We start from the raw sequence: 6,029 nt of genomic DNA on the forward strand, positions 1-6,029 counted from the left end.
TGCTGACTGTGTACTGTAAGTTTGTAGTATTGTAATGTTATAAAATTAGAAACGCAGTTTGATAACTTCTGTCTTGCGAGCCACATTTAGTGAAGATTGACGTCAAATCATCCTGACAACTGATGAACCAGCAGAACAAATATTAGTGGTAAAAGCCAGTGCTGTATCGTGTGCACATTCACTAACACATGAACCTGATGATAATGCTTCATTTGCATCTTTTCGATTCATCACTCATTTGTTTAACATTTGTTTAATATGACCTGCAGTTGCTATGGCTGCTTATCCTGAAATGTGCCTCAGGTTCGTGAACCAAAAGCTGAGTTTATCCGCTTACAGGTTAGTCTCATAACCTGCGTTCTGGAATACAAGAGTGTGTGAAGAATCAGACAAACTCCATTAGACAAACTACAGATACTTCTTCTATAGTGTGTTTGTGTGCAGGACTGACTGAAGATGGAGAACAGAAACACTGTCTCCGTCTATTCCTCCTGTTGGTGTATTAGCACCACCTACTGTACATCTACACACACACACACACACACACACACACACACACACACACACACACACACACTTTACCCTAAGTAGAAGAGAGCGGGGCACAATCTAACGCTTTTTGACTTTCTCAGTTTGTGTAAAACACTTAGGGTTCAGAGTATTTATTTTTTCCTGTATTAATTTCACACACGTCTATTACAATAATGTGGTTTTGTTTTATTAATAAAGTGTATACTTTTTTCTTGATTTACCCTGAACGAATGAAAGTGAAATGTGACAACATGCCCCATAGTGGAGTTCTACGGAGTGAATTTTGTGCCATAATTAAACAAACAAATCCAGCTTTGCAAAGGAAAACTTTACCTGCAAACAAACAGAAAGCAATGTGCAAGTACAACGGACATTTTGAGCAAAAACGCAGAGTAACAAATATGTATTGTGTTTTACAAATATAAATAAATGAGACTAATATTTCACAAATACAAACCATCCATGTAACCTTTGAACAAATACCAAACCTAGTGCATACAAATGCATATCTGTCTGTTACGATTGGGGGATGTAGCTACACTGGTCATAAATGAGTCCACGCTTCTTACTGATGTTCACATTCACATTTATTCTTCTCTGAAGTATCATGAAACACCGTGAAAACTAGAAGATAAACAAAACAGTTTCAAGCACAAAGCACCCAGAGCAACATTCATATACTCTTATTTCTTATGCAGAACAATACAACAATGTCTCACATTTTTGTAGACAAAATTTAACAGTGTTTAATAAGTTATTAAGATAGCTCAATAATTATTACCGTGTTCGCCTAGAAGACCAGCTGTAGAATAATAGGCGGGAGCTTAAAAGTTCGCTGTTCTCACCCGCCACTCTCTCTCCTCTCTCGCGCTACTCTCAATACTTCCGGGGTTAAACATGTGACTAGCAATAACCAACTTTTCTCTTCTTCATAAATTTAACAAGAGCAACGTAACAAACAGATTTAATCACACTATTACTCAGGATTACAGTAAACAAAACACATTATAATTGCATTACCAAACAACTTTATCGTCATATGGGTCGCGCATGGACAACTTCCTGTGTAGTCATGGAAACGAGTTCACACTGGACTTAGCGTCAGCTACACTCCCACCAAATGACCTTTGATTAATTAATAACAAATCATACAACCTTGGTGTTTTGTATGCATATTAATCCGACAAATCAATGGTTATTTCAAAGCATAAGTTAAGGTCACTCATAAAACATCTGTAAACTGAGTGATATGGTAGATCCACAGTTATAAACTCTCCAGATAAGGTTGATATGCAGAATACACCACATGAAATTTAAATGTTACAAATCAATTGAGAACACTTTTCTCACTACATAAAGGTTCAAGAAAACAATCTTTTCATAACAACAGAAAGGATTTGTGAATTGTTTGAATTTGAATTGGTCAGAGACTAACTGCACCAGAGTTATGAAGCAGAATTTTAGCTGTTTTCTATGAGAATAACTAACTTCTGAATGGGTCGCTCAACGATGGATGGCTTGTTGAGGCGTTCACCCCTTTTTCCTAACTTGCGCTCTCCAATCTGTATTGTAACTCTTCGCACCAATCCATCATCATTTTCATGTACTTTAAGAACCCTGGCAAGTTTCCATTCATTACGAGGGAGCTCTTCTTCCTTTACAATGACAATATCTCCAACTTGTACATTGCGTCTTGGTGCATGCCATCGTTGTCTAAGAGTGATGTTGACCAGATATTCCTTCCTCCACCTGTTCCAAAATTGCTCGGACAGATATTGCACCCGTCTCCAACGTTTTTTGGCATACAAGTCTTCCTTAGCAAAGTTACCAGGTGGGGGCAGAGGAACAGAGGATTTCATAGTGAGCAAATGATTTGGTGTTAATGGCTCCATACTGGTGGGATCACTGATACTGTCAATCGTAAGAGGGCGGTTGTTTACAATGAACATGGCTTCGTAAAAGAAGGTTCTTAAGGAAGTGTCGTCCAATCTTCCAGCACTGTGAGCAAGGACTGAGCCAAGCACACTCCTTATCGTTCTGATCTGCCGCTCCCATGCACCTCCGGCATGACTCGAGGCTGGTGCATTCATACAGAAGTCGCACTGTTTATCTGCCAGGTATGTAGCCATTCTTTCCTTATCTAATTCTTTGAGAGCTCTTTCCATTTCATTTCGTGCTCCAACAAAGTTTGATCCTTGATCTGATCTGATCTGCCTGACGGCCCCACGGATGGCTAGGAAACACCGTAAAGCATTGATGAATGCATCGGTTGTCATGTCATCCAACATCTCTATGTGGACTGCTCTGGAGCTCAGACATGTGAAAAGGAGACCGTATCGCTTGTTTTCCTTACGACCTTGCTTGGTACAGAAGGGACCAAAACAGTCCATACCGCAGTACGTAAACGGTGGGGAGGGTTCAATACGGTCTCTGGGTAAGTCTGCCATCCGTTGTTCTTCTGGAGGTGCGCGGGCTCTTTTACACAGGACACACTGCTTTATGTGCTGGGCTGCTGCCTTACTGCCACCAATAATCCAGTAACCATTTGCCCTGAGTTCATTCAACGTTTGTCCTCTGCCCTGATGTTGTGTTTTCTCATGGTGGTGCGCAAGGACAAGGCGCGTGACAACACCATCCTTTGGGAGGATTATAGGGTGTCTCAGATCCAGAGGTGCGGATGCTTTCCTCAGACGTCCTCCCACCCTCATTATACCATCTTGGAGGAATGGGCCTAGCTGATACAGTTGGTGGTTACAAGGCAGCTTTCCCGATGTCTGGAGAATGTGTAACTCCTTTTCAAAGGCATCTTTCTGTGCAAGCTTGATGAGGGTGCGAGTGGCTCTCCTCCTTTCCTCAACATCAAGGGGCTTTGTGTCCTTGATCCTCTTGGCCAACCGCTGTATCCGAGCGACGACTTTCACAGCTGTAGACCATTTTGAGAACCTTGCGAGTCTCTCTTGAAAATCGACTTGCCTTGAAGCATCAGTTTTCAAGACTAGGGTTGCTCTGACCTCGGGGTCTCCTACCAGTAGCTCTGAGGTTCCTTGGGCTGTAACTACCTCTCTCTCCCACAGGAACTTGGGTCCAGTGAGCCAGTTAGACTTGAGCAGCTCTGCTACTTTGAGGCCCCTCGAGGCGTGATCAGCAGGGTTGTGCTCTGTGTCAACATAGAACCACTGCCCTGGGTCAGTGGTTTCCCGGATTCTCTGGACACGGTTTGCCACGAAGACATGAAATCTTCTGGCTTCGTTGTTGATATAGCCAAGAACTACTTGAGAATCTGTCCAGAAATATTCTCTGTCGATCTTAATCTCTAGCTCCTCCTTTAGCATACTGCTCATAGCAGCAGAGATTACTGCTGCAGTCAACTCTAGCCTTGGTATAGTGACTATTTTGGTAGGAGCGACTCTTGCCTTGCCCATAATCAGTAGGGCAATGCACCTTCTCTTCGCCCACCAATCTGATGTAGGAGCACTGCCCATAGCCTTGACTGCTGGCATCTGAAAAGTGATGCAGTTCCACTCTCAGGACCTTTCCAAAGTTCTCTGGTGTGAAGGATCTTGGGATCTGAATCTTGTCAAGATTTCTTAGATCATTGATCCAGCTCTCCCACTTTGGCTTCAATTCGCTGGGGAGTGGCTCGTCCCAACTGATGCCTTTCTGACACATTTCTTGTAGCACCCGCTTTCCTTGCAAGATGAATGGGGCCAAGAATCCTAATGGATCATACACCGAAGCCACGACTGAGAGAACTCCACGTCGAGTGGCTGGTTTCTCATCAAGTGAGACCTTGAAGGAGAAGACGTCACCTTCCACATTCCATCGGACTCCTAGCACTCTGTGGACTGGAAGATCATCACAGTTGAGATCCACATTCTTCACTTCAGCAGCGCGCTCAGTAACACAAATGGACTCCAGTACCTCTCGACTGTTGGAGATGAATTTATGAAGGTGCAACTTTCCTTCAGCACATAGTGCTTGGGTTTCTTTCACCAGCTTGATTGCCCCATCGACTGACTCTAGGCTTATGAGGCCGTCATCCACATAAAAGTGCTTTCTGATGAAGCTAGCTGCTTCAGGGTATCTTTTCTCATTTTGGCTGGCCATATGCTTCATGCCGTAATTGGCACAGCCTGGAGATGAAGATGCTCCGAAAAGATGGACCTTCATATGGTATTCCCTAGGCTCTGACTCTGTATCCCCATTTTCCCACCACAGGAAGCGTAGATAATCTCTGTCTTCTTTGTTGACGTGGAACCTGTGGAACATTTTTTCCACGTCACACATAACAGCAATGGGATGTTTGCGGAAACGGCAGAGCACTCCAATCAGCCCGTTTGTAAGATCAGGCCCTGTTAGCAGATGATCATTTAAGGCAGTGCCTGCATACTTTGCGGAGCAGTCAAAAACTACCCTGATCTTATCTGGCTTCCTCGGGTGATAGACGCCTTGGTGTGGGATGTACCACACACTTCCTGACTCTGGTTGCTTGTCCGCTTCCTCTGCTTCCCCATCCTTGAAGACACCTTCCATGAATCTCACGTAATCATCCTTAAATGTAGGATCTCTGTCTAGTTTCTTTTTAAGGTGCTTCAGGCGGATTAAGGCAAGCTTCTTATTATCAGGGAGGTGAGGACGTGCTTTAAATGGAAGGGGCATCTCAAGATGGCCGCACTCGTTCTGATGGATTCTTTCCTTTAAGACCTGCAGAAATTGAATATCTTCTTGAGATATGCTTTTCTCTCCTGATCTGGTGTCGGCAAAATCAGATTCAAGGACTTTAATAGCAGCAGCTGGTGTCACAGGTGGAACCTCCCTGACTGATATCCGATGGCACAGCCCAGTCACATCCCTGGAACTCACGCGCTGTGGTGAGCTCCCTACGATGCTCCACCCTAAGTCCGTCTTTATAGCGTAAGGCTCGTAGTCACCTCCAGTGAAAACCTCTCGTGGAGCTAGGGCTCTGGAGCAGTCATAACCAATCAAAAGTCCCACTCCACAAACCATTAGTGGAGGCATCTCGGGGGCTATGACTGCTAGGTGTTTCCACTTATTAGCTGTCTCACATGTGGGAATATGCGCACGTTCAAGTGGAATAAATTCCCTTGCGTAGGCGGGAGGCAGGTTAATGAGGCAATCTGAAGAAAATCCTCTGACTCTGAGTCCACTGACTCTCTGGCTTTTCACGATGGAATCCCTTCCCATCATAGTGGAAAGCTTTAATTTTACTGGCTCCATTGATGCATGCAACCTTCCACAAAGTTCCTGATCCACAAATGTGTGACTACTCTGAGTGTCCAACAGAGCATAAGCTAGGGTTTCAGAATCTGGGTTTTCATGTGAAGAGATCCATACAGGAACAATCATTGATGTGCTCCCACCCTCACCTCCATTCACACAACAAGATAGTGAGGATGTGTTTTCTTCAGCTTGCTGGACACCTTGCAGGGAAGACTGATTTGCTGAGGGGCCGTCTTCGTGCAATGGAGTGGGATGTT

This window comes from Abramis brama, assembly GCF_963993115.1.
Source record: "Abramis brama genome assembly, contig: SCAFFOLD_47, whole genome shotgun sequence".
NCBI lineage: Eukaryota > Metazoa > Chordata > Actinopteri > Cypriniformes > Leuciscidae > Abramis > Abramis brama.